General features: G+C 42.3%; 1 long non-coding RNA gene across 1 annotated transcript; it reads left to right on the forward strand.

Moving 5' to 3' along the window:
* The first annotated feature begins 91 nt into the window (after positions 1-91).
* On the forward strand, positions 92-24,608 carry LOC134729398 (uncharacterized). Its single transcript, XR_010110465.1, has 3 exons — positions 92-589; positions 23,022-23,106; positions 23,361-24,608. It is a non-coding gene; the product is annotated as an uncharacterized LOC134729398 (long non-coding RNA).
* Positions 24,609-25,925: the final 1,317 nt, after the last annotated feature.

Raw genomic sequence — 25,925 nt, forward strand, 5'->3', positions numbered from 1 at the left:
CAGTCGGCCGCCCCTGCAGGTGCCCGGTCCACCCCCGGCCGCCTCGGCCGCTCCGGCCAGCCCAACCCCGCGCCTGCGCGGTGCCCCCTGCATGTCGCCCATGCCCGGCAGAGGGCGCTCTGGCTTGCGCGTGCGCAGTCGGCCACCCTGCGAGTACGCGGTTCCCACCCGGCCGCGCGGCAGCCCGTGCCTGCGCACTGCTCTGTGCCCGCGCCTATGTCCAGCAGGGGGCGCGCAGCGGCGGTAGCCGAGCGAGGGCGCGGTGGCCTCTGACAGCAATGACTCTGCGCACGTGGGTTTCACAGCAGTGGAAGTCTTCACGCCCGGAAACTCGACTTTGGCCGTTTCTCCATTTCTCCTTACGCACTGTCTTTCCTTGGGCCCTCGTCACTCCTGGCACCGGGGGAAGGGCTTCCCCGCCTCTGGCAGGGCGCTGGGGCGCGACCGAAGGCTAGGCGGCGGCGAGGAACCTTCTGGAATTCGGCCGTCGGGGCAGGCGTCGAGTTTACAGGAGAAGGCGCGGTGTCCCGGGATGAGCGGAGTCGCCCTCAGTTAAGGAGCGAGGAAGGCCTCGGGGGTCCCCAGCCGGGTAGGAGTCACCTCAGGCAGGAGGGCCCGGCCTTGTCGGGGTCACCTGGCGGGAGGGTCCCGGGGTGGGGCGGGGCCGCCTGTGAGGAGGGTCCAGAGAGGGTCGGGGTCACCTGAGGGGAGGGTGGGGGCGTTCGGGGAGGGTTGGGGTCACCCGACGGGATGGTCTGGGGAGGGTCGGGGTCACCTGAGGGGAGGGTCGGGGAGGGTCCGGAGAGGGTCGGGGTCACCTGAGGAGATGGTCCGGGGAGGGTCGGGGTCACCTCACGAAGCGAGCGGAACGGGGTCACCTGGAGGGAGTGTCCAGGGCGGGGGCCCTGCAGGGAGTCGCCTGCAGGGAGGGTCCCGGGCGTGTCACATTAGGCGGTCCCAGGGACGGGTCGCGGTCTAACGGGAGGGGAGTGGGGAGGTGGGTCGGGGTGTCCCTGGGCCGGACCGGGTCGTGGGACTGGGTCGCCCCAGGCAGGAGAGCCTGGGAAGGGCGGGCCCCCTTGGCGTGGCAGGGAGAGGTGGAGTGAGGGACTCCCGGGCTCCAGCATGAGGGCGGGCGCCGCGCGGGGCCGACAGTTGCCGCGGGCCGGGGCCAATGGGTCCCCGAGCGCCGCCAGCGGCCGGACCACAGTGAGGTGCGTCCGTGGTCCCGGCGCCCCGGGTGAGGGAGGGCTGCTGCCGGTCCTGCCGCTGGGAGCCGCCTGCGACCTGCACCGCCAGCCCCGCGCCCAGCCAGCCGCCGGCACCACGACCCGACGGCCCCGACCTAATGTAACGCCCCGGGCCGGGGGCGGAAATCGCCCACCCCCAAGAGTCCTGATGGAGTAGGGTTTGAGCGGCTCGTTCCCCATTTTACTGTGTACATAGCACCTTTCGCTCTGATGATGTTCTGGATAGCCCATTCCGCGAGCAAAGGGACTTCGTCAGGTTCATGCCTAGATCCAGGGTCCTAGAGTGCCTGGGGCGGAGGAGGCTCGTGCTAAATAATTTGTTCAGTGGAATCACAGAGACCTGGCTTCAGATCTTGGCCCACCAATTAATGTAGACATGTCATTTTTATCTTTCTGAGTCTCAATTTCCTATCCCTAAAATTGAAATTGCAATAATAGTAATTAATAATAATAGCAAACTCAAAGGTTTTTTGTTGGTGTATTCTTTTCTTTTTTGGGTCAAATGAGAAAATGCATGTTTAAGTGCTTACTACAATACCTGACACATAAATGCCAAATAAATGGTAGTATATAATGTGAGTATAGCTAGGGATTTACATAGCCTAGTCTCCGTAATGAGCATACAGGGGGGAAAAAAACCCCCAAACAATTGAATGCAGTTACAGGATGGGTGGGGGAGTGGATTATTAATGCGCTGCAAACATCCTAAAAACCCCCTTTCCCCATCAGTCTTCACAGACTGCAACACCCCAACCAAAATGTCTTCCCCATTTTCTGCTTCGTCCCAGAAAATGATGTGAACTTGGCTGCTTGGCCCTGTCTTCACCCGGCCATATCCTCAGTCATTTTTCTTTCCAAAACCAATCCTTGCCATTTCCAAATTGAATTTGTCAGACCTTGCACGTTTTTCCGGCCTTTTCAAAACTGGATCCCAATTCTCTGTAACCAAATCCAGTACCAGAACTGGCTGACTCAGAATTTACCTTAGATGGAAGATAGGGTAGGAATTTTGGAAGAAGGATGACCTTACACATCAAGACAGACAATTGCAGGGTACTAATTTTATATCTTTTTTCTTAACTCTGCCAGGTTAATTGTTAATTATTATAATCACAATCATGAGGTGGGAGGGTGTGAAGGCCACTGGGAAAAGTATCTTATGCCCAAAAATTTCAGGCTCTGAACTGTTAAAAAACAGTTGCCCACAGTGAGCTGGACCCTTTTGATGCCCTTCAACAATCACTGGATAATTCATCACATTGTGCTCAAGGCCCACTACTGAAAAAATAAAGCAAACCTAGATGCTCCACCTAGTCATTTCTTTCCAGATGGAGGCCCAGATAAGGTCATAATTTCTTCAGAGTCACCCAGTAGAGCTGAGATGACAACCTCCGTGTTCAGGCTCCTGGACTCTACCCCTCTCTTATATGGAAACACTCACATCCATATACCATGAGTACATGCTGAGAAATTGAAGGATACACTCCTTGAAGTTACTACGGTTCAAACATTTCTTTTCTCTCAAGAATGATGGTAAACATTATAGTGGATGGTGACACTCATAAACAAATCTTACAGCTTCACAAAAGGCAGTAAACCTAGCCATTATACTAGTCGGCTAGATATAATTAAACCAATAAGCTCCCAATTCTTTGAAGGGGTACAAATACTATACCCTATCTATCTATCTATCTATCTATCTATCTATCTATCTATCTATGTATCTATCTATTGTATCGTACAACAGTACCCAAATTGCTGATATTCAATACAGTATCTTAGAATAGGGCTTCTTTGATTGTTTCCCTGGGAATGATGTTATAATTCAGAGATGCATTGTAGACCAAGGGCTGTACACATATTCCTTCATTCAGTGATTGGGAAGCATTATATTGTAATGGTTAAAACTGAACTCTGGCCATACTGCCTCAGATTAAATTCCAGCTCTTAATGTCTTTAGGCAAATTACTGGACCTTTCTGTGCCTTGGTTTCCTAGTATAAAATGAGGATTGTATAAGAATTCCTCACAGAATTGTTGTGAGGATTAGATGCATTAAAACATGTAAAGTACGGGACTTAGAAAAGTCCTTGGCATTCGGCAAGGGCTCAATAAGTGATCTAAGCATTATACTGTATGCTATGGAAACAAACGCATGAAAAATTTTTTTTTTTGAGACGGTGTTTCACTCTTGTGGCCCAGGCTGGAGTGCAATGGCACAATCTCGGCTCACTGCAGCCTCTGCCTCCCGGGGTCAAGCGATTCTCCTGCCTCAGCCTCCCGAGTAGCTGGGATTACAGGCATGCGCCGCCATGCCTGGCTAATTTTGTATTTGTAGTAGAGACGGGGTTTCTTCATGTTGATCGGGCTGGTCTCGAACTCCCGACCTCACGTGATCCACCACCTCGGCCTCCCAAAGTGCTGGGATTACAGGCATAAGCCACTGCACCTGGCCCAACAAATGAAATTTATGTGTTTTGAAGGATCTCACAAAACAGAGTGGCTTAATTCGATTTAGTTTTCACTGTGTGCTTACTATATGCCAGATGAAACTTGCAATAAAAATGTGAATAAGCCACCATCTATACTTTAATAGAATTCAGAGTGCCCAACAATATGTTGTTAGAAGCAAAGATACAGCAATTGAAGACAATACAGACTATGAATTGCAAAAATGGGCATTAATACATGGAATGTCTCAATTATTCAGGGATTTCCTTTGTACTATTAAGTAGTACAGAAACTATAAGTAAGCTGTTTCCTAACTATATTTGTCTAAACCAAATCACTCGCTTTAAAATAGTTATGTTGCTTAGGTTTTAAACATTTAGAAATTTTGAGGAGATGATTTTTATGAATGATTTGCATGCTCTCAAATTAATTTTAAATTTAACAAGTGTTACATGAATATATTCTTGTTGAGAAATTCAAACTAATAGGCAAACCAAAGTTCTTTGTAACCGCCATCCCCTTCCCTGATTTCCTCTCCATGGTCATAGTTTGGTAAATACGCTTCTTAAAGTTTTTTAAATGTATTTGCACACATATATAGATTAGCCTATACAAGTGTAGCATTATTTATCATTTTTCCATAAATGATATTCTGTGGGCATGATTCTTCAGTTTTCTTTTCAGAAATGAAAATTGGACATTTGACATTTGAACCTCTCTCCTGTGTTTGGAAAACTCTCCATCAATGTGATACAATGGTGGAAAGCGGGGTCTAGGCTCAATGGAACAGGTGCTTTTGCAAATGTATTATAGGTGTTTTCCCCAGGTTGTCTGTCAACTTTTTACCTTTTTTTCAAAGAAAAGTTGTTTTTTTTTTATGTAATCAGATTTATTAGTCTGTTTCTTTATAGTTTCCAGGTTATAGGTCATACTTATTTTTTTAAAAAAGTCCCCACTCTAATAATATAAAAGTGCTTTTATAATGAAATTTTATATGTTTAAACCTTTATCCATCTGGGGCTTATTTTGCTGGAGTGAGCTAGCCAATTTTCTCAACACTTAAAAACAGAATCATTAAAATCTCAGTTTACATATAGTAGAATTCACTCCTTCTGGTTATAATTCTGTGAATCTTTGTTGTTGTTTGGAGATAGAGTCTCGCTGTGTTGCCCAAGCTGGAGTGCAGTGGCGGGATCTCGGCTCACTGCAACCTTTGCCTCCCGGATTCCAGCAATTCTTGTGCCTCAGCCTCACAAGTAGGTGAGACTTTAGGTGCATGCCACCAGGCCTGGCTAATTTTTTTATTTTTAGTAGGGATGGGTTTTCACCATGTTGACCATGCTGGTCTTGAACTCCTGGCCTTATGTGATCCACCTGTCTCCACCTCCCAAAGTAGTGAGATTACAAGTGTGAGCCATTGTGCCCACCCATAATTCTATGAATTTTGACAAATGTACAGAGTTGTGTAATTACTACCACAACCAAATTCAGACATCATTCCCCCAAATTTCCTCATGATGTCCCTTTTGTAGTTAATTCTTCTTACCCTCCTGCTGGTAAGCACTGATTTTAGTTTGTTATTCCTATTTTTGTCTTTTCCAGAATGTCATATAAATGAAATCATACAGTGTATATAGTCTGAGTCTTACTTCTTTCACTTAATATATTTGAGATTTGTGCATGTCAGGTATATCAATAGTCCATTCTTATAGCTGAATAGAATTCCACTGAATGAATATACCACAGTTTGTTGATCCATTCATTAATTGAGAACATTTGGTTTATTTCCAGTTTTGGAGATTATGAGTAAAACCTTCTATAATCATTTGTGTTTAAGTTTTCATTTCTGTTGGGTAAAAATTTATGAATGGGATTGTTGGGTTGTATAGTATATGTTTAGCTTTATGAGAAACTTCCAAAATGTTTTCCGTAATGGTTGTACCACTTTGCATTCCCACTGGCAATAGATAAGTCTTCCAGTTGCTCTGTACCTTCTCCAACACTTAAAATATATATTTTTTATTTTTTATTTTTTTTCCCGAGATGGAGTTTTGCTCTTGTCGCCCAGGCTAGAGTGCGATGGCGCGATCTCGGCTCACTACAACCTCTGCCTCGCGGGTTCAAGCGATTCTCCTGCCTCAGCCTCCTCAGTAGCTGGGATTATAGGCACGCGCCACCACGCCCTGCTAGTTTTTGTATTTTTAGTAGAGACGGGGTTTCACCATGTTGGCAAGGCTGGTCTCGAACTCCTGACCTCAGGTGATCCGCCCGCCTCGGCCTCCCAAAGTGCTAGGATTACAGGCATGAGCCACGGTGCCTGGCCTAAAAAATATATATATATATTAGCTATTCTTATAAATTTGTAGTAGTATTTCATTGTGGTTTAAATTTGTATTTCCCTAATGATTAATGATGTTGAGCATCTCTTCATGGGGTTGTCAGGCATATGTTCTTTTTTTTTTTTTTTTCTGATAGAGTCTTGCTGTGTCACCCAGGTTAGAGTACAGTGGCATAATCTCAGCTCACTGTAACCTCTGCCTCCCAGGTTCCAGCGATTCTCCTGCCTCAGCCTCCTGAATAGCTGGGATTACAAGTGCGCACCACCACATCCAGCTAATTTTTTTTTTTTTTTTGAGACGGAGCCTTGCTCTGTTGCCCAGGCTAGAGTGCAGTGGCGTGATCTCAGCTCACTGCAAACTCTGCCTCCTGGGTTCATGCTATTCTCCTGCCTCAGCCTCCCGAGTAGCTAGGACTACAGGCGCCCACCACCACGCCCAGCTAATTTTGTTTTTGTATTTTTAGTAGAGATGGGGTGTTACCCTGTTAGCCAGGATGGTCTTGATCTCCTGACCTCGTGATCCGCCTGCCTCAGCCTCCCAAAGTGCTGGGATTACAGGCGTAAGCAACCGCGCCCGGCTGATTTTTTTTTTTTTTTTTTTTTTTTTGTATTTTTAGTGGAGACAGGGTTTCACAGTGTTGGCCAGGCTAGTCTCAAACCTGTGACCGCAGGTGATCCACCTGCCTTGGCCTCCCAAAGTGCTAGGATTACAGGCTTGAGCCACCGTGCCCGGCTCTTTTTGTTGAAGCATCTTCAAATCTTTTGCCCATTAAAAAAACATGGGTGGTTAGTTTTCTTATGGTTGAGTTTTGAAAGTTCTTTATTTTATTTATTTATTTATTTATTTATTTTTATTTTGAGATGGAGTCTCGCTCTGTCGCCAGGCTGGAGTGCAGTGGCACGATCTTGGCTCACTGCAACCTCCATCTCCTGTGTTCGAGTGATTCTCCTGCCTCAGCCTCCTGAGTAGCTGGGACTACAGGCATGCGCCACCACACCCAGCTAATTTTTGTATTTTTAGAGAGATGGGGTTTCACTATGTTGGCCAGGATAGTCTCGATCTCTTGACCTTGTGATCCGCCCGCGTTGGCCTCCCAAATGCTGGAATTACAGGTGTGAGCCACCACACCTGGCCTATTTTTTATTCTTTTTTGAGACGGAGTCCTGCTCTGTGGCCCAGGCTGAAGTGCAGTGGTGCTATCTCGGCTCACTGCAACCTCTGCCTCCTGGGTTCAAGCGATTCTCCTGCCTCAGCCTTCTGAGTAGCTGGGATTACAGGCGCACCCCACCACGCCTGGGTAATTTTTGTATTTTTAGTAGAGATAGGGTTTCACCATGTTGGCAAGGCTGGTCTCGAACTCCTGACCTCAGGTGATCCACCCACCTCAGCCTCTCAAAATCCTGGGATTACAGGTGTGAGCCACTGTGCCTGGCCTTCTTTATATATTTTGTATACAACTTTGTATACAACAATTCGCAGATGTTTTCTACCACTCAGTGGATGGTCTTTCTATTCTATTAAGAGTGTTTTTTTTCTTTCTATTCTATTAAGAGTGTTTTGGTTTTGGTTTTGTTTTTGAGGAAGAGTCTTGCCCTTTGCCCAGGCTGTAATGCAGTGACACGATCTCAGCTCACTGCAACCTCTGCCTCCCGGGTTCAAGTGATTCTCCTGCCTCAGCCTCCTCAGTAGCTGGAATTATAGGCACCTGCCACTGTGCCCAACTAATTTTTGTATTTTTAGTAGACATGGGGTTTCTCTATGTTGGTCAGGCTGGTCTCTAATTCCTGACCTCATGATCCACCTACCTCGTCCTCCCAAAGTGCTGGGCATGAGCCATCATGCCCGGTCACCATGGTGAGCCACCATGAGCCACCATGGTGAACCCACCACCGTGAGTCACCATGTCTGGCCTATTAAGAGTGTCTTTTAGAGAATAAAGACTTCTAGTAAGTGTTTCTTTTTCTTTCTGTTTTTTTTTTTTTTTTTTTTGAGACAGGGTCTTGCTCTGTCATCCAGGCTGGAGTGCAGTGATACAGTCTCAGCTCACTTCAACCTCCATCTCCCAGGATCCAGTGACTCTCCTGCCTCAGCCTCCCAAGTTGCTGGGAATACAGGCGTCCACCACTACGCCTGGCTAATTTTTGTATTTTTAGTAGAGACCCTACTGGTCTCAAACTCCTGTCCTCAAGTGATCCACTTGCTTCAGCCTCCCAAAGTGCTGGGATTACGAGTGTGAGCCACTGCATCTGGCCGAGAACAAAGGTTTTTAATTTTGATGAAGTCCAATTTACTATGGTTTTGGTGTCATATCTAAGAAATCTTTGCCTACTGTGAGGTCACAGAGATGTTCTCCTGTGTTTTCTTCTAGAAGTTTTACGGTTTAGATTTTATACTTAAGTCTATGATTTATTTTTAATTAATTTTGTGTAATGAGTTGAGGTATGGGTCAAAATTTTATTTCCATACATGGATGTCCCTTGTTCCAGCACGTTTGTTAAAAAGACTATTCTTTTTCCATTGAATTGCAACTTTGTCAAAAATCAATTGACCATATATGTCGGTTTATTTCTGGACTCCCTATTCTGTTCTATTGAGCTGTATGTCTTCTGTAAAGGGCCAGATAGCAAATTTTTTAGGTTTTTGCATGCCAATAGGCAAAATTCAATAAATTACTTATATAAAGAGACAAAGCAAGTTTCCACAAAATTTCTTATTAATGAAATTCAGTATGATAATTGAATATAATTTTAAAAATAATATGGACCTAGTAATGGGAATGAGATTTTTTAAAAATTAATTAATTATTATTATTTTTTTTTGAGAAGGAGTCTCGCTCTGTTGCCCAGGCTGGAGTGCAGTGGCGCAATCTCGGCTCACTGCAAGCTCCACCTCCTGGGTTCATGCCATTCTCCCGCCTCCATGCCATTCTCCCACCTCAGCCTCCCGAGTAGCTGGGACTACAGGTGCATGCCACCAGGCCCAGCTAATTTTTTTTTTTGTATTTTTAGTAGAGACGGGGTTTCACCATGTTCACCAGGATGGTCTCGATCTCCTGACCTTGTGATCCGCCGCCCGCCTCGGCCTCCCAAAGTGCTGGGATTACACGTGTGAGCCACTGCGCCTGGCTGGGAATGGGATTTTTTTGATGGGATAATATATTACTTAATTGGGATCCAAAGTTAGTGTTCCGTACTGTCAAGAATCATTTCTACATATTCATCTGTTAATGCTGATCTGTAATGAGGTTTTACATTTTTTGCCATGAACATATGATTTCAATTGAGCATATGACTTGAAAGACATTGATATGTTAGAGTCTTCTCTTGATACTTGCCTTTTGACATGTCATTACATTGCACATTAATCATTTCCAATTGGAGGTTAGGTGGAAGCTCCTCACTTGCACAGTTAAATGGATTTTGAAATGTGGAAATTTCCTTTGCACTTGCGTAGAGATCTGGAACAAATGATGTTGGAACTGTAGTTTAAACTTGGAAGACGTATCTGCTGGCCAAGTGTGGTGGCTCATTTCCGTAATTCCAGCACTTTGGGAGGCTGAGATATGTGGATGGCATGAGCCCAGGAGTTAGAGCACAGGAGTTCAAGACCAGCCTGGGCAACATGGTGAAACCCCATCCCTACAAAAAATTAGCTGGGCATGGTGGCATACACCTGTAGTCTCAGCTACCTAGGAGGCTGAGATGGGAGAATGACCTGAGCCCAGGAGGTCAAGCCTGCAGTGAGCCATGATCACATCACTGCACTCCAGCCTGGGGAACAGAGTGAGACATTATCTCAAAAAAAAAAAAAAAAAAAAGTTATATCTGCTAGAAATTTGTGTGGGAATGGAGATTTTACTTCTCGTTTGAAATTTCACCAGCATGGGAAGTGCTGTGGTTTGAATGTGTTCCCCAAAGTTCAAGTGTTGGAAACCTAATCCCCAATGCAATAGTGTTGCAGGTGGGACTTTGCTCTCATACATGGATTAATGTCATTATCACAGGAGTAGGTTTGTTATAAACGTGAGTTCATCACGCCTGTAATCCCAGCACTTTGGGAGGCCAAGGCAGGCAGATCATGAGGTCAAGAGATTGAGACCACCCTGGCCAACATGGTGAAACCCCATCTCTACTAAAAATACAAAAAATTAGCTGGGCATGGTGGCGCGCACCTGTAGTCCCAGCTACTCGGGAGGCTGAGGCAGGAGAATCGCTTGAACCCAGGAGGCGAAGGTTGCAGTGAGCTGAGATTGTGCCACTGCACTCTAGCCCGGCAACAGAGAGAGACTCTGTCTCAAAAAAAAAAAAAAAAAAAAAAGTGAGTTCAACCCCCTCTTGCCCTCTCTTGCCACATGATGCCTTTCACCATGTTATTACACAGCAATAACGCCCTTACCTGATGCAGCCCCTCAATCTTGGACCTTCCAGCATCTAAAACTGTGAGCCAAATAATCTTCTATTATTTATAAATTACCCATCTGTGGTATTCTGTTATAGCAGCACAAAATGGACTAGGACAGGAATGCTTAAAGCAGCTTGCCATTACTCATGATTCAAGCAGCATTCGTTGTTATAAAAATGGCTGTACTGCCCAGGCACAGTGGCTCACACCTGTAGTCCCAGCACTTTGGGAGGTTGAGGTGGGCCAATCGCTTGAGCCCAGGAGTTTGAGCTAGTCTGGGCAACATAGCAATACCCTGTCTCTAGAAAAAAATACAGAAATTAGCTGGGTGCCTATAGACCCAGCTACTTGGGAAGTTGAGGTGGGAAGAGCCCTTGAACCTAGGAGGCGGAGGTTGCATTGAGCCAAGTTTGGGCCACTGCAACTGCACTCCAGGCTGGGTGACAGAGTGAGACCCTGTCTCAAAATAAATACATGAATAAATAGACTGTACCACAGTATAAGTTTCAACACACAATCTTGAAAAACTAAATTCAGAGATATTTATGTTTGGTAACTCTGGTTGAGGACAATTTTTCCAACTATTAAAAAGTATTGGCCAGGTGCAGTGGCTCATGCCTGTAATCCCAGCATTTTGGGAGGCCAAGGTGGGCAGAACCCTTGAGGTCAGGAGTTCGAGACCAGCTTGACCAACATGGTAAAACCCCATCTCTACTAAAAATACAAAATTAGCCAGGTGTGGTGGCACATGCCTGTAATCCTAGTTACTTGGTAGGCTGAGGCAGGAGAATTGCTTGAATTGCGAGGCGGAGGTTTCAGTGAGCCAAGATGGTACCATTGCATTCCAGCCTGGGCAACAAGAGTGAAACTGCATCTCAAAAAAAAGAAAAAAGTATCAAAATTATTCTTAGTTTGTACGCTATAGAAAAACAGGTCCCATGGCCCATAGTTTACCTACTTGTACTTCAGGTAATACTGCAGTGGTTTGACTAGCACAGTAGCTGTTGGAATCAGGTAGTGGTATGAGTCCTCCAGTTTTGTTCCTCTTTCAAAATTATTTTTACTATTCTAGTCCCTTTGGCTTTTTATATAATTTTGAGAGTAGGCTTGTTGATACCTGGAAAAGATGCTGCTGACATTTTTATTGGAATTGCATTGAATCTATAAATCAGTTTGAGGAGAATTGACATCTCAATAATACTGGCTTGTTCGATCTGTAATTATGGTATACCTTTCTATTTATTTAATATTTAATTGTATTTAGAGGAACGTGCTAGAAAAGAAAAAACATTTATTTATTTATTTATTTATTTATTTATTTTGAGATGGAGTCTCGCTCTGTCGCCCAGGTTGGAGTGCAGTGGCGTGATCTCTGCTCACTGCAAGCTCCACCTCCCAGGTTCACGCCATTCTCCTGCCTCAGCCTCCTGAGTAGCTGGGACTACAGGTGTCTGCCACCACACCTAGCTAATTTTTTGTATTTTTAGTACAGACGGGGTTTCACTGTGTTAGCCAGGATGGTCTGGATCTCCTGACCTCGTGATCCTCCCGCCTCAGGCTCCCAAAGTGCTGGGATTACAGGTGTGAGCCACAGTGCCTGGCCAAAAACATTTAATATTTAAAAAAAACTTTTACCAGCGTTGTTTCGTCAGCATTTGGATTCTGCACATATTTTATTAAATTTATACCAAAGTATTTCCTTCTTTCAATGTTACTACAAATGACACTTAAAATTTTCCACTTGTTCTTTATTGTTACATAGAAATATGACTTATTTTTATTTTTTAAAATCATTAAAATTTTTAAAGAGATGGGATCTTGCTTGTTGGCCAGTCTGGTCTTGAACTCCTGGCCTCAAATGATCTTCCTGCCTTCTCCTCCCAAAGTGTTGGTATCACAGACGTGAGCCACTGTACCCAGCCAATTTATTTTTATATACTGATCTTGTCTCTCGTGACCTTGCTAAACTCGTTCATTAGTTGTAGAATACTTTGTTTTGAATTTTTTGGGATTTTCTACATAGAAAGTCATGTTATCTGAGAATAGAGATGCTTTTATTTCTTTTCAATCTGTTATGTCTCTTTTCTTTTTAATTGCCTATAGTATTCAGTACAATGTATGTCTCTTATTTCCTGCTTTATTGCACTGGCTAGGATGATGTTGAATAGCAGTGAGAGTAGTCATCCTTGGCTTGTTCTCTAATCTTAGGGGGAAAGCACTGAGTCTTTGACCATCAAGTATCATGTTAACTGTAGGTTTTTGTAGCTGCTATTTATCGGGTTGAAGAAATTTTCATTTTCTTCTATTTCTAGTTTGCTGGGAGATTTTACCATGAATGAATGTTGACTTTTGTCAGATGTACTTATCTGCATCCACTGAGATGATTAAGTGGTTTATTCTTAAGCCTCTTAATATTGTGAGTTGCATTGTGTTTTTCATGCTATGTCTTTTCGTGATGTTTTTATCTGGCTTTGGATCACAGTAATGTTGACCTCATAAGATGAGTTGGGAAGTTGTCCCTCTTCTATTTTCTGGGAAAGATTGTACAGAATTAGTGTTATTCCTTCTTTAAGTGTTAGAATTTGCCAGTGAAACCATCTGGATTTTGTTTTTTTGGAAGGATTATAGCTACAGATACAAATTCTTTAATAGATATTAGGACTATTCAGGTTACTTACTTCTTGAGTGAATTTAGGTAGTTTATGTCTTTCATGGAATTGGTCTGTTTCATCTAGTTGTTAAACAAATAGGTATTAATACTGTTTTAATATTTATGTGATTTATTTGAAAGGCTATGTTTATAATATACTAAATTTCCATATATATATGGTTCTCTATATAAGTTGTTTTTGGGGGCTATCTGTTACTATACTAGTATGATGTTCTTTTCATTAATGAAGTTATTTAACAACATATTTTAATATTTGGATCATCTCTGGTCAATAGCTGTCTCAGAATTTTCTTGGCTAGTCTCACAGCTTTATCTTTCATGTGAACTTCAGAATCAAATTTCTTAATCTCATTAAAATTTTTATTGGGTTACAGAACATTTGTAGATGTACTTAGAAAAATTAATATCTTAAAAATATTGACTATTTCTGTGCAAGGATGGGATATGTTGCTCCATTTACTCAAGCTTTTTATTTATTCTTTTTAGAGACAGGGTCTCGCTATGTTGCCCAGGATGGTCATGAACTCCTGGGCTCAAGCAATCCTACCTCCTGAGTAACCGTGACCAGCACCGAGTCACTGAGCCTGGCTTATTCAAGCCTTAATTTTATGTTTATTGATAGAGTTTTACAGTTTCCATCCTAGAGATCTTGCATATTTCTCACTATATTTATTCCTAAATGTTTTCTTCTGCTGTTGCTGTTGTGAAAGGGATCTTTTCCTGAAATACATTGTCCTACCTGGTTTTTGATAGGAAAACTATTGATTTTTTTATATACTACTTTTGTAACTGGCTATCTTATCTTACCTTTTACTGTTTCTTATAGTTATTCAGTTGTTCTCTTGGGTTTTCTATGTATACCACTTAATAACATGCAAACAATCATAATCTAGTTCCCTCTTTACCTATATTTATGCCTCTTGATTCATCTTATCATTTAACTGTAGGAGTATAGGGCCACCAGGAGCTTATATAGGGTACCGTGCCTGGTGAGGAATTGCCAAGAGGTGATCCCTGCCTCCCCACCTATTAGATAAAGGCAGCTCTTCTGAGTGGACCAATTAGTTAAAGGCACCCAACTGCACAAACCAATTAGATAAAGGTACCCCTGAGTGGAACTTTCAGCCAGCAGATCCAGCCTTAGGCCAGGTGGAGTGGAGCATAGAGTGGATCTCAGCCCTGCTTCTCATCCTATGAGCCAGATGCCCTGGTATAGGGAACAGGCCTCATAACTGGACACAATGGCTCTGGGTTACTGTTTCCAGAATAATGCTAGAAAATAATGTTGCCACTGGCATTTTAATCTTGGTTTTGTCTTAATTGTGAATGCTTCTGTGGTCACCAGAAAACATCTTTGCTTTTGATTTGAGAAATGTGTTTTTAACACATTATAGATGATTTTGTTTCTAAGAATTTTTTTAAAAAGTATCAAAGAATAGATGGAAAATTTTATCAAATGCCTTGGGAATTTATTGACATTATATTTTTATTCCTTTGAGCAATTGATATAATGAATTAAACTAATAGAAATCATAATGGTGAAAATAGTGAATCATTCCTATATTTCTGGAATAAATTTTCCATTTGTTCATGGTATATTATTCTTTTAATGCATTTCTAGATTCTATGTGCTAGCAAGGATTTTTACATCTTCTCTTTACTAAGAATGGGCTTTAGTTTTTTTTTAAAAAAATGTTGTCATTGTCAGATTTTCATATCATCATTAGTTAACCTGATTTTTTTTAGTGGAAGTTTACCCTCTCTCTGCTTATGGATTAGTTTGAATAGCACTAGAATGACCTATTGCTTGTAGTTAAAAATAACTTACCCATTTGAGTTTTTGCACTTACACTGCTTGGAGGACTCTGAGAAATTTCTCAATTTCTTGAACAGTTTATGTGAATAAATATTTAGGTTTTAAAAAAAGTCTCTTACTGGATTATAGTAGTTACTTCTATTTTCCTAATCAACCCATCCCAGATAGATTGAGAAATTTATTAGCATAGTGTTACAAAAAATATTTAATTTTCTGTACAACATTGGGTATTTTTTCCTTTTCATTCTTCATTAATATGTCTGACAGTGTGTTTGTTCCTTTTTTTGTATTGACTGGATGTGCTAGTGGATTATTTATTTTAGGAGTTTAATTTCCCTGTCAATCCTTCTTTTTTCTTTCTTTCGTTCTTTTTTTTTTTTTTTTGAGACAGGTTTTCTGTGGGTCATCCAGGCTAGAGTGCAGTGGTGCAATCATTGCTCACTGCAGCCTCGAAGTCCTGGGCTCAAGCAATCCTCCTGCCTCAGCCTCCTAAGCAACTAGGACTATAGTATGCCTGTCTAATTTTGGTTTGTGGTTTTGGGTTTTTATTTTTTTTTGGTGGAGATGGGAGTCTTGCTATGTTGCCCAGGCTGGTCTTAAACTCCCAGGCTCAAGAGATCCTCCTGGCTTGGCCTCCTAAAGTGCTGGGATTACAGGCTTGAGCCACCCTGCCCAGCAAGCACTGATTCTTTTTTTCTGAGACAGAGTCTCACTGTATTGCCCAGGCTAGACTGCAGTGGCACAATCTCAGCTCACGTCAACCTCTGCCTCCCAGGCTCAAGTGATTCTTGTGCCTCAGCCTCCTGAGTAGCTGGGATTACAGGTATGCACCACCATGCCCAGCTAATTTTTGTATTTTTTTTATTTATTTGAGATGGAGTCTCACTCTCATTGCCCAGGCTAGAATGCAATGGTACGATCTCGGCACACTGCAACCTCTGCCTCCCATGTTCAAGCGATTCTCCCACTTCAGCCTCCAAAGTAGCTGGGTTTACAGGTGCCTGCCATCACGCCCATCTAATTTTTATATTTTTAGTAGAGATGGAGTTTCAATGTGTTGGCCAGGCTGGTCTCAAACTCCTGACCTCAGGTGATCTGCCCACCTTGGCCTCCCAAAGTGCTGGGATTACAGGCGTGAGCCACCGCTCCTGGCCCTGATATATATATAGTTTTGCTTGCCTTTTCTGGAATGTTAAATAGTTAGAATTATATAGTATGTCGCCTTTTTACATTGGCTTCTTTCACTTAGTAATATGCATTTAGAGTTCCTCCATGTCTCTTCATGATTTAATAGCTCATTTCTTTTTGTTTCTGTTTTTTTTTTTTTTTTGAGGTGGAGTTTCATTCTTATTGCCCAGGCTGGAGTACAATGGCGTGATCTCGGCTCACTGCAACCTCTACCTCCCAGGTTTCAGTGATTCTCCTGCCTCAGCCTTCTGAGTAGCTGGGATTACAGGCGCCCACCACCACGCCCAGATAATTTTTTGTATTTTTAGTAGAGACAGGGTTTTGCCATATTGGCCAGGCTGGTCTCGAACTCCTGACCTCAGGTGATCCGCCCACCTCAGCCTCCCAGAGTGCTGGGATTACAGGCGTGAGCCACCGCACCTGGCCCAGCTCATTTCTTTTTAATGCTCAATAATATTTCATTGTCTGGATGTACCACAATTTATTTATCCATCCACTTATAGAAGGACATTTTGGTTGCTTACAAGTTTTGGCAATTATGAGTAAAGTACTCTAGACATCCATGTGCAGGTTTTTGTGTGAACATAGGTTTTCAACTCGTTTGATAAATACCGAGGAGCATAATTGCAGGATCATGTGGTAAGGGGTTATTTACTCTTGTGAGAAACCGCTTGTCTTCCTAAGTGGCTGTACCATTTTGCATTTCCACCATCAATGAACAATAGCTCCTGTTGCTCCACACCCATGGCATATCCATTGATTTGGACGTTTTTATAGGTGTGTATTAGTCTGTTTGCACTGCTGTAAAGGAATACCTGAGACTCTGTAATTCATGAGAAAGGTTTAATTGGTTTATGGTTCTGCAGGCTGTACAGGAAGCATGTTGCCATCAGCTTCTGGGGAGGCCTCAGGAAACTTATAATCATAGCCTAAGACAAAGTGAGTTCTACCACTTCCCTGGCTGGAGCAGGAGGAAGAGAGTGGGGGAAATGCTACACACTTCTACCATGAGAACAGCACTAGGGGGATGGCACTATACCATTCATGAGAAACCATCCCCATGATCCAATCACCGCCCACCAGGTGCCACCACCAACATTGGGGATTACAAATTCAACATCAGATTTGGGAAGGGACACAAATTCAAACTATATCAAGATGTGTAATGGTATCTCATTGTTTTAATTTGCAATTCCCTAATGATGTATAAGGTTGAGCATCTTTTCATATGCTTATTTGCCATGTGTATATTTCTTTTTTTGTTTGTTTGAGACGGAATCTCTGTTGCCCAGGCTGGAGTGCAGTGGCCCAATCTCGGCTCACTGCAAGCTCCGCCTCCCGGGTCCACGCCATTCTTCTGCCTCAGCCACCCCAGTAGCTGGGACTACAGGCGCCCGCCACCACGCCTGGCTAACTTTTTGTATTTTTAGTAGAGACGGGGTTTCACCCTGTTAGCCAGGATGGTCTCGATCTCCTGACCTCGTGATCCGCCCACCTCGGCCTCCCAGAGTGCTGGGATTACAGGCTTGCCATATGTATATTTCTTTAGTGAAGTAACTGTTTAGGTTTTTTGCCCATTTTTAAATCAGGTTGTTTGTTTTCTTATTGTTAACAGTTCTTTGTATATTTCAGATAATAGTACTTTATCAGATATGTCTTTTACAAATATTTTCTCTCAGTCTATGGCTTGTCTTCTCATTTTCTTGATTGATAGAATATTTTGCAGTTTAGGAGAGAGTTTTTCATTTAAAAAAATTGCTTTTTTGGTTTTGGTGTTTTTATTTTATTGTTAATACTTTTAGTGTAGTGTGATCTAGAAATGTGGTCAGTATCATTCAACCTCTTACAATCTGAAATTTTCTTTATGGCCTATACATACTCTGTTTTCATGATAGTGCATGGGTGTGCATAAGCTTGTTTTTTAAAAAAAATTTTAGAGACAGGGTCTTGCTCTGTCACCCAGACTGGAGTACATTGGCATGATCATAGCTCACTGCAGGCTTGAACTCCTGGGCTTAAGTGGTCCTTCTGCCTCAGCCTCTCGAGTAGCTGGGACTGCAGGTGTGTGCCTCCATACTTGGCTAATTAAAAAAAAATTTGAGTGATGAACATCTCACTATGTTTCCCAGGCAGGTCTTGAACTCCTGGCCTCATGTGATCCTCTTGTCTTAACCTGTGAGTCACTGGGATTATAGGCATGAGCCACTGTATCTGGCTCTATTTTTTAAATCATATGGGAAACAGAGGTATTACATACCAAAAGTACAATAATACTAGTTGTTTTTTTTTGTTTGTTTGTTTTTGAGATGGACTTTTGCTCTTGGTTGCCCAGGTTGGAGTGCAGTGGCGCAATCTTGGCTTACTACAACCTCTGCCTCCCAGGTTCGAGTGATTCTGCAGCCTCAGCCTCCCGAGTAGCTGGGATTACAGGCGTGTGCCGCCATGCCTGGCTAAATTTTGTATTTTTAGTAGAGACGGGGTTTCACCATGTTGGCCAGGCTGGTCTCGAACTCCTGACTTCAGGTGATCCACCTGCCTTGGCCTCCCAAAGTGCTGGGATTACAGACATGAGTCACCGCACCCGGCCAATGCTAGTTTTTATAGTTACCTAAAAAGTTACCTTTACTGATAATTATTTATTCATATGGCTTCAAATTACATCTAGCATTTTTTTGTTTCAGCCTGAGGGACTTCCTTTGGCATGCTTCTTTGGGCAGGTCTACTAGAGACAAATTTCTTTAGCTCTTATTTAACCTAAAAAATGTCTTAATTTCTCCTTCATTTTTGAAAGATAGTTTCGCTGGGTATAGATTCTTGACAGTTTTTTTTTTTTTTTAAGCATTTTATATATATCATCCCACTGCTTTTTTGCCTCCCTGGTTTCTGATGAGAAATTAGCTGTTAATCTTACTGAAGATCCCTTGTACAAGTTTCTTCTGTCCTACTGCTTTCAAGATTCTCTCCTTGGGCTGGGAATGGTGGCTCACACCTGTAATCCCAACACTTTGGGCAACAGAGGTGGGAGGATCGCTTGAGGCCAGGAGTTAAAGACCAGCCTGGGCAACAAAGCAGACCCAGTCTCTACAAAAAATAAAAAAGTTAGCTGGGCGTAGTGGCATATGCCTATATGCCTATAATCCCAGCTACTTGGGAGGGTGAGGAAGGAGGCTCATTAGAGCCTGGCTGGTCAAGGCTGCAGTGAACTATGATCATGCCACAGAGCCAGACCCTGTCTCAAAAAAAAAAAATTCTCTCCTTATCTTTAGCATTCAACGGTTTCATTATAATAACTCTCTTTGTGGGTCTTTTAAAGTTTCTTGTACTTGGAGTTTGTTGAGCTTCTTGGATCTGTAGATTCATGTATTGATCAAATTTGAGAAGTTATTATTTCATTATTTCTTCAAACATGTTTTTATCTCTTTCTTCTCCTGGAACTTTCACAACGTGTATTTGGTGCACTTGATGGTGTCCCATAGGTCCCTTAGGGTCTGTTCATTTTTCTTCATTTTTTTTTCCTGCTCCTTAGACTTGGTAATTTTAACTGCCCTATCTTCAGGTTTGCCGATTCTGTCTTCTGCTTGCTCAAATCTTCTTTGAATTCTTCTAGCTAATTATTTTGTTTCAGCTTTTATGCTTTTCAGCTCCAGAATTTCTATTTGGTTTCTTTAAAATTTTTCTGTATATTGAAATTTTCTGCTTGTACACACTTCATTCTTCAGATTTCCTTTAGTTCTTTGTCCATGATCTTGAGCTCTGAGAATATTTAAGACAGTCCATTTAAAAGTTTTGCCTGGTAAGTCCTATGTCTGGGCTTCCTCAGGGATGGTTTGTGTCAGCTTCCTTTTTTGCTGTGAATGGGTCATACTTTCCTATGTCTTTGTATGGTTTGTAATTTTTTACTGAGAGCTATACATTTTGAATACTGTAGTTGGTAGCTCTGGAAATCAGATTCTCATTTCTCCCCAGAAATTGCTGTTGATACTTGTTGAAAACTGCAGTTGTCCATTTGTTTAGTGACTTTGCTGAAGAGACTATATTTCTTGTTGTGTGTGAGCACTGAAGTCTCTGTTTCATTATCTGTGCGTTCAGCCAGTGACTTGACAGATTTTTTTTTTTGAGACGGAGTTTCGCCCTTGTTGCCCAGACTGGAGTGCAATAGCGTGTCTCAGCTCACTGCAACCTCCACCTCCTGGGTTCAAGCGATTCTTCTGCCTCAGCCTCCCAAGTAGCTGAGATTTATAGGCATGCACCGCCACACCCAGCTAATTTTTGTATTTTTAGTAGAGATGGGGTTTCTGCATGTTAGTCAGGCTGGTCTCAAACTCCCGACCTCAGGTAATCCACCTGCCTCAGCCTCCCAAAGTGCTGGGATTATAGGTGTGAGCCCCCGCGCCTGGCCTTTTTTTTTTTTTTTTTTTTTGATGGAGTTTCACTCTTGTTGCCGAGGTTGGAGTGCAATGGTGCGATCTCGGCTCACTGCAACCTTCGCCTCCCAGGTTCAAGTGATTCTCCTGCCTCAGCATCCTGAGTAGCTGGGATTACAGGCATGTGCCACCATGCCCAGCTAATTTTTTTTTTTTTTTTTAGTAGAGATGGGGTTTTGCCATGTTGGCCAGGCTGGTGTTGAACTCCTGACCCCAGGTGATCCACCCTCTTCAGCTTCCCAAAATGCTGGGATTACAGGTGTGAGCCACCGCGCCTGGCCTGCATTCACTATTGTAGATGTTGCTTCTAAAATTCTTATGTTCAGGAGAAGGAAACACTGTCTCTGTATTTAAGGAAGTAGCATTACAGGAAGTACAGTAAGAGACAAGAGACACAACACATCCAAGAAGGAGGACTTTCCAGGAACAATAGTCATATTTTCTCCATATTTATATGAGTCTTGTTTCTTTAATTTCTTTTGTGCAAAGTTGGAGATGCTTTCACCTGAGAAAAAATATATTCCCCTTTCTTTCCCCACTGGAAAAATGTTTTCTGTAAATGAAAATCTCATTTTTGTTATAATAATAGTATCTAAAAAATTAAAGCGTGTATTACACTTGGGAAACAAAAAGATTGAGAAGAGAAGGAACTTTCTGCTATCCGAGGTATTTTTCTTTCTCGCAGTCATTTTTGCTTCAGTCACTTGCCTACAAAGACTGCATACCTTTTAATTCATTCATTCATTCATCAAATATTTCCTGAGTTCCTACCGTGTGCTGCCTCTGTCCTTGTGTCTTGGGATTCGGTGTTGGAAAAAAAAATCAGAACAAACGATTCCTGCTTTCACAGAACATAAATTTGAGTAGGGATGTCAGATTAAATAAGCAAATAAATAGCATGTAAATCATTTAAAAGTGCTAAGAAGAAAAATAAACATGGAAAGTTGATATGACATCTATAGGGATGTTGAAATTTTATATAGAATGATCAAAAAGACCTCATTGAGAAAGTGACATTTGAGGAAATATCTGAAAGTAGTAGGGGAGCTAGAAGTGTTGATACACGAGGGAAGTGTGTACTTGACAGAGGGATATGAGTTTTGAGGCAAAAGTGTGTTTGGTGTGTTTTAGGAAGAGCAGCTATGCCTGTGACACAGGAGCAGGGAGAAGGAGAGAAGTAAACTAGGAGACAGAATGACATGAGAAAGTGAACAGGAACTATACCATGTACAACTGTGTAGTTCATTGTAAGGCAAGGCTTTTGCTTGGAGTGAGATAAGAGCCAGTAGAGAGTTTTGAACAGAGGAGGAAGCGTAATCTGACTCAAACAGGGTCCTCTTATTGCTGCATGGACAATGGATTGCAAAGTGGCAAGGGCAGATGTACTGATACCACCAAAGAAGGTATTGCAGAAATCCCGGCAAGGGACGGTAAGAATAGGGGTGGTGAAAGGGATTGAATTCTAGGTCTATTTCAGGGGTAGAGCCAACAGGATTTGCTGACTAACTGGATTTGAGCTGTGAAAGAGAGAGAAGTCAACAATAATCCTGTATAGAATTAAATACTGTTGATATTTTGGTATTTAACCTTCCAGTTTTTTATATACATGTTCATAATTTTATATATTTTTAATTAAAATTGAAGTCATCCTCTACCTACTGCTTGTAACCAGTTCGTTTTGTAACATATTGCTTTCCTGTGTCATTAAAAAAGAATAAGTCCGGGCTGGGTGACTCACACCTCTAATCCCAGCACTTTGGGAGGCCAAGGTGGGCAGATCACTTGAGGCCAGGAGTTTGAGACCAGCCTGGCCAACATGGTAAAACCCCATCTCTACCAAAAAATACAAAAATTAGCCAGGCATGGTGGTGGGCACCTGTAATCCCAGCTACTCGGAGGCTGAGGCAGGAGAATCGCTTGAACCTGGGAAGCGGAGGTTGCAGTGAGCCAAGATCGCACCACTGCACTCCAGCCTGGGTGACAGAGCAAGACTCCGTCTAAAAAAAAAAAAAAGATAATAATCCTATATAACTCAAAGAATGGAACTGACGTTAACAGTGAAGAAGACTGTAGGACAATCTTTTAACAGGAATAAGAAAGCTCAGTTTGGGCATGTCAACTTAGATGAAACACATGGAAATATTAAGCCGGCAGTTGGGTATCTGGATTTAGAGTCAGAGGCAAGGTCTAGGCTGGAGATACAAATTTAGAAGTCATCAGCATATAGATGGATTCAAATCTAAGAGCTGAGTGAGATCACCTAAGGAGAGCACAGACTGAGCCCTGAAGTGCATTTAGAGGTTGGAAAGAGGAGGAAGTATCAGCAAAAAGACTTAGAAGGAATTGCTAGAATGATAGGAGGAAAAGTAGTTCATCACAATGATCTGGAAGCCCCAAAGAAGAAAGTTTTCAAGGATGAAAAAGTAACTCTTAACACTTTTGTACTATGCATAACATTTTCCCTCGTTTGTTTCCTGACTAGTGATGAGCCCTCCTCTTCAGCTAGGAAAATGACGGTGTTCAGAAAGTTAAAACTTCTTCTCTGGAAGGATTTCATCTTAAAGTTGGTATGGTTATCTGTGGGAAGATATAAGTCCTTGGAGGGGATTGAATGTTTAAGTTAAATTGGTTCATAATAACGGGTTAAAGAACAATTAAGAACTTTACATGGAAAGGGGCCCTTTTCTGCAAATGAGTCATGTAATTATTAAAGATGACATCATTGTTACTGATTTCTGGCCATTGGAGTTACAGAAAGGCTAAAAGGAGATGTTTCAAACTAATTCTTACTCTGTGTTTTTCTTTTTCATGTGTTTTGCAGGGAGACTGGAAGAAATTAAAGTGTTCTAAATGGAAGAGCATTCACCACATGTGTTCTGTTTTGGGTTGACATTTAGCTTTTGTTTTTATTTTAGAAACGGAAGACTCTGGTAGCAATCCTTGAAATCTTGATGCCATTGCTATTTTCTGCATTGTATTGTATCTTCGTTTTAGTAGTGCTCCAATAAAAAGACCTGCCACTAGCTGCCATGCAATTGATATCAGTTCATTGCCAGACTTCTACAGTTTTCCTGAAAAATAGATTTCAACTAGTTTATATCCCTTCTAAAAGTGAAACATTGAAGGCTGTCACCGAAATGGTGGAACGGATCTTTGATGTTGAGTTTGAAGGTTAGACATAAAGATGGGTAAGGATCGGGAGGACATTTTTATAAAGTATAGTTTGAAGTTTTTCCCCGAGAGTTCTTACAGTAGTGATTCTAAATCTAGTGTCTCCAAATTCTAAAGAGCCTATGAGGTGGTAGTTGGGGGGAAGCTGTCCATGAGATATTTTTATTATTTCAAACAACATATGGAGTCTTGTCTATATATGTCAGAAGGCTTCAAGGCTAATTAAAATGTTACATGTTAAGTATTTGTTTTTAACTCACTATCATGACACCTATTATCATATTAATCCAAAGGTCTGATTGGCAATTATATGTCTCTAATAAAAAATGGAAGGCATTCAGAGAGTCAGAGGGTCTGAAATAGCTTCTAACTTTTTAACTGGTCTCTGCTTCTCCTCTTGTCCCATTCTAATCCAGTCTCCATGTGGAGGCAGAAAGATCTTCAAAAGCTCAATAGGATCCAGCTAGTCTCCAGCTTAAACCCCTTCAGTGGCTTCCCATTGTCCTGAAAGAAAACCAGCTCTTCTCCAGGTTCTGACCCTGCTTTTTTCCCAGTCTTATCTAGTTTGGCTCTTTATTGTGCTCCCACACACTGGTCATGTTGGTCTTTTACTTCCTATAAAGCAGCTACATGAGGTTTTCTCCCGATAGGGCCTTTGCAGCAGGTGTTCCTTCTGACGGTGCTTTGCCCTCAGAATTCCCTGTGCATTGCTCCCTCTTAGTCTTCAGGTTTCAGCTGAACTGATGCCTAGGAAAGCAGCTTAAATCGGTTTTAGGTTTCTCACCTCTGCCTTATTCTCTGTCACAGAACCTTGTTTTATACTTTCTATCAAAAAGGGAATTTTAATAAATGTTTACATATATATTCACTTTCTTGCTTCTGTGTATTGTCTGCCTTTCTCCACTAGACTCCACCTCCATGAGGGCATCGGAACCATGTCTGTTTTGTTCATCACTGTGCCTGTTGAAGTACCTAGCACATAGTAGGTGCTCAATAAATATTTATTGAATAAATTAATGTAGTTAGGTAGATAACATTCTTCAAAATATGTAGTTTATAGGAGAAATTTTTCAAAATTACTATAATTGCTCTACATGCTATTGTAAAAGTATTCTAATAATATACAGGGCATAAAGTGAATAGAGATTTTTCTCTCCAAGCTTCAGTGCCACTCAATGCGGATAATAGTTTTTTTTTTCTTTTCCTTTTTTTTTTCTTTTTTTTTGAGATGGACTTTCGCTCTTGTTGCCCAGGCTGGAGTGCAATGGTGAGATCTAGGCTCACTGCAACCTCCGTCTTCCGGGTTCAAGCAATTCTCCTGCCTCAGCCTCCTGAGTAGCTGGGATTACAGGCACCCGCCACCACGCCTGGCTAATTTTCCTATTTTTAGTAGAGATGGGGTTTCACCTTATTGGCCAGGCTGGTCTCAAACTCCTGACCTGAGGTCATCCGCCCGTCTTGGCCTCCCAAAGTGCTGGGATTACAGGCATGAGCCACTGCACCCAGCCTAAGTGGGGATAATTCTTTTAAAAGCTTTCAGTTCCAGGAGTTTGAGACCAGCTTGGGCAACATAGTGAAACCCTGTCTCTACAAAAAATAAAAAATTAACCAGGTATGGTAGTTGATGCTTGTAGACCCAGCTACTTGGGATGCTGAGGTGGGAGGATCTCTTGAACCTACAGTGAGCTATGATTGCACCACTACACTCCAGCTTGGGTAACAGAACAAGACCCTGTCTCTAAAAAAATAAAAAATAAAAATGCTCTCAGTGGTAAAATGTGGGGGAATCACTGTTTTGAAAGTTGTGCTTCAGCTGGGTGCAGTAGCTCATGTCTGTAATCCCAGCACTTTGGGAGGCCGAGGTGGGCGGATCACTTGAGGTCAAGAGTTTGTGACCAGCCTGGCCAGCATGGTGAAATCTCATCTCTACTAAAAATACAAAAAAATTAGCCGGTCGTGGTGGCACATACCTGTAGTCCCAGCTCCCTGGGAGGCTGAGGCAGGAGAGTGGCTTGAACCCAGGACATGGAGATAGCAGTGAGCCGAGATCGTGCCATTGCACTTCAGCCTGGGCGACAGGGCAAGACTCCATCTCAAAAAAAAAAAAAAAAAGAAAGTTGTGCTTCATGCTTGTCTGGTATCCTAAAATACTATGTATTCTAATTCAGTTACCTTATACATATGAGATTATGAAATTTCTTTCTTTCTTTTTTTT

The sequence above is a fragment of the Pan paniscus genome, chromosome 18 (genome assembly GCF_029289425.2).
Source record: "Pan paniscus chromosome 18, NHGRI_mPanPan1-v2.0_pri, whole genome shotgun sequence".
Taxonomy (NCBI): Eukaryota; Metazoa; Chordata; class Mammalia; order Primates; family Hominidae; genus Pan; species Pan paniscus.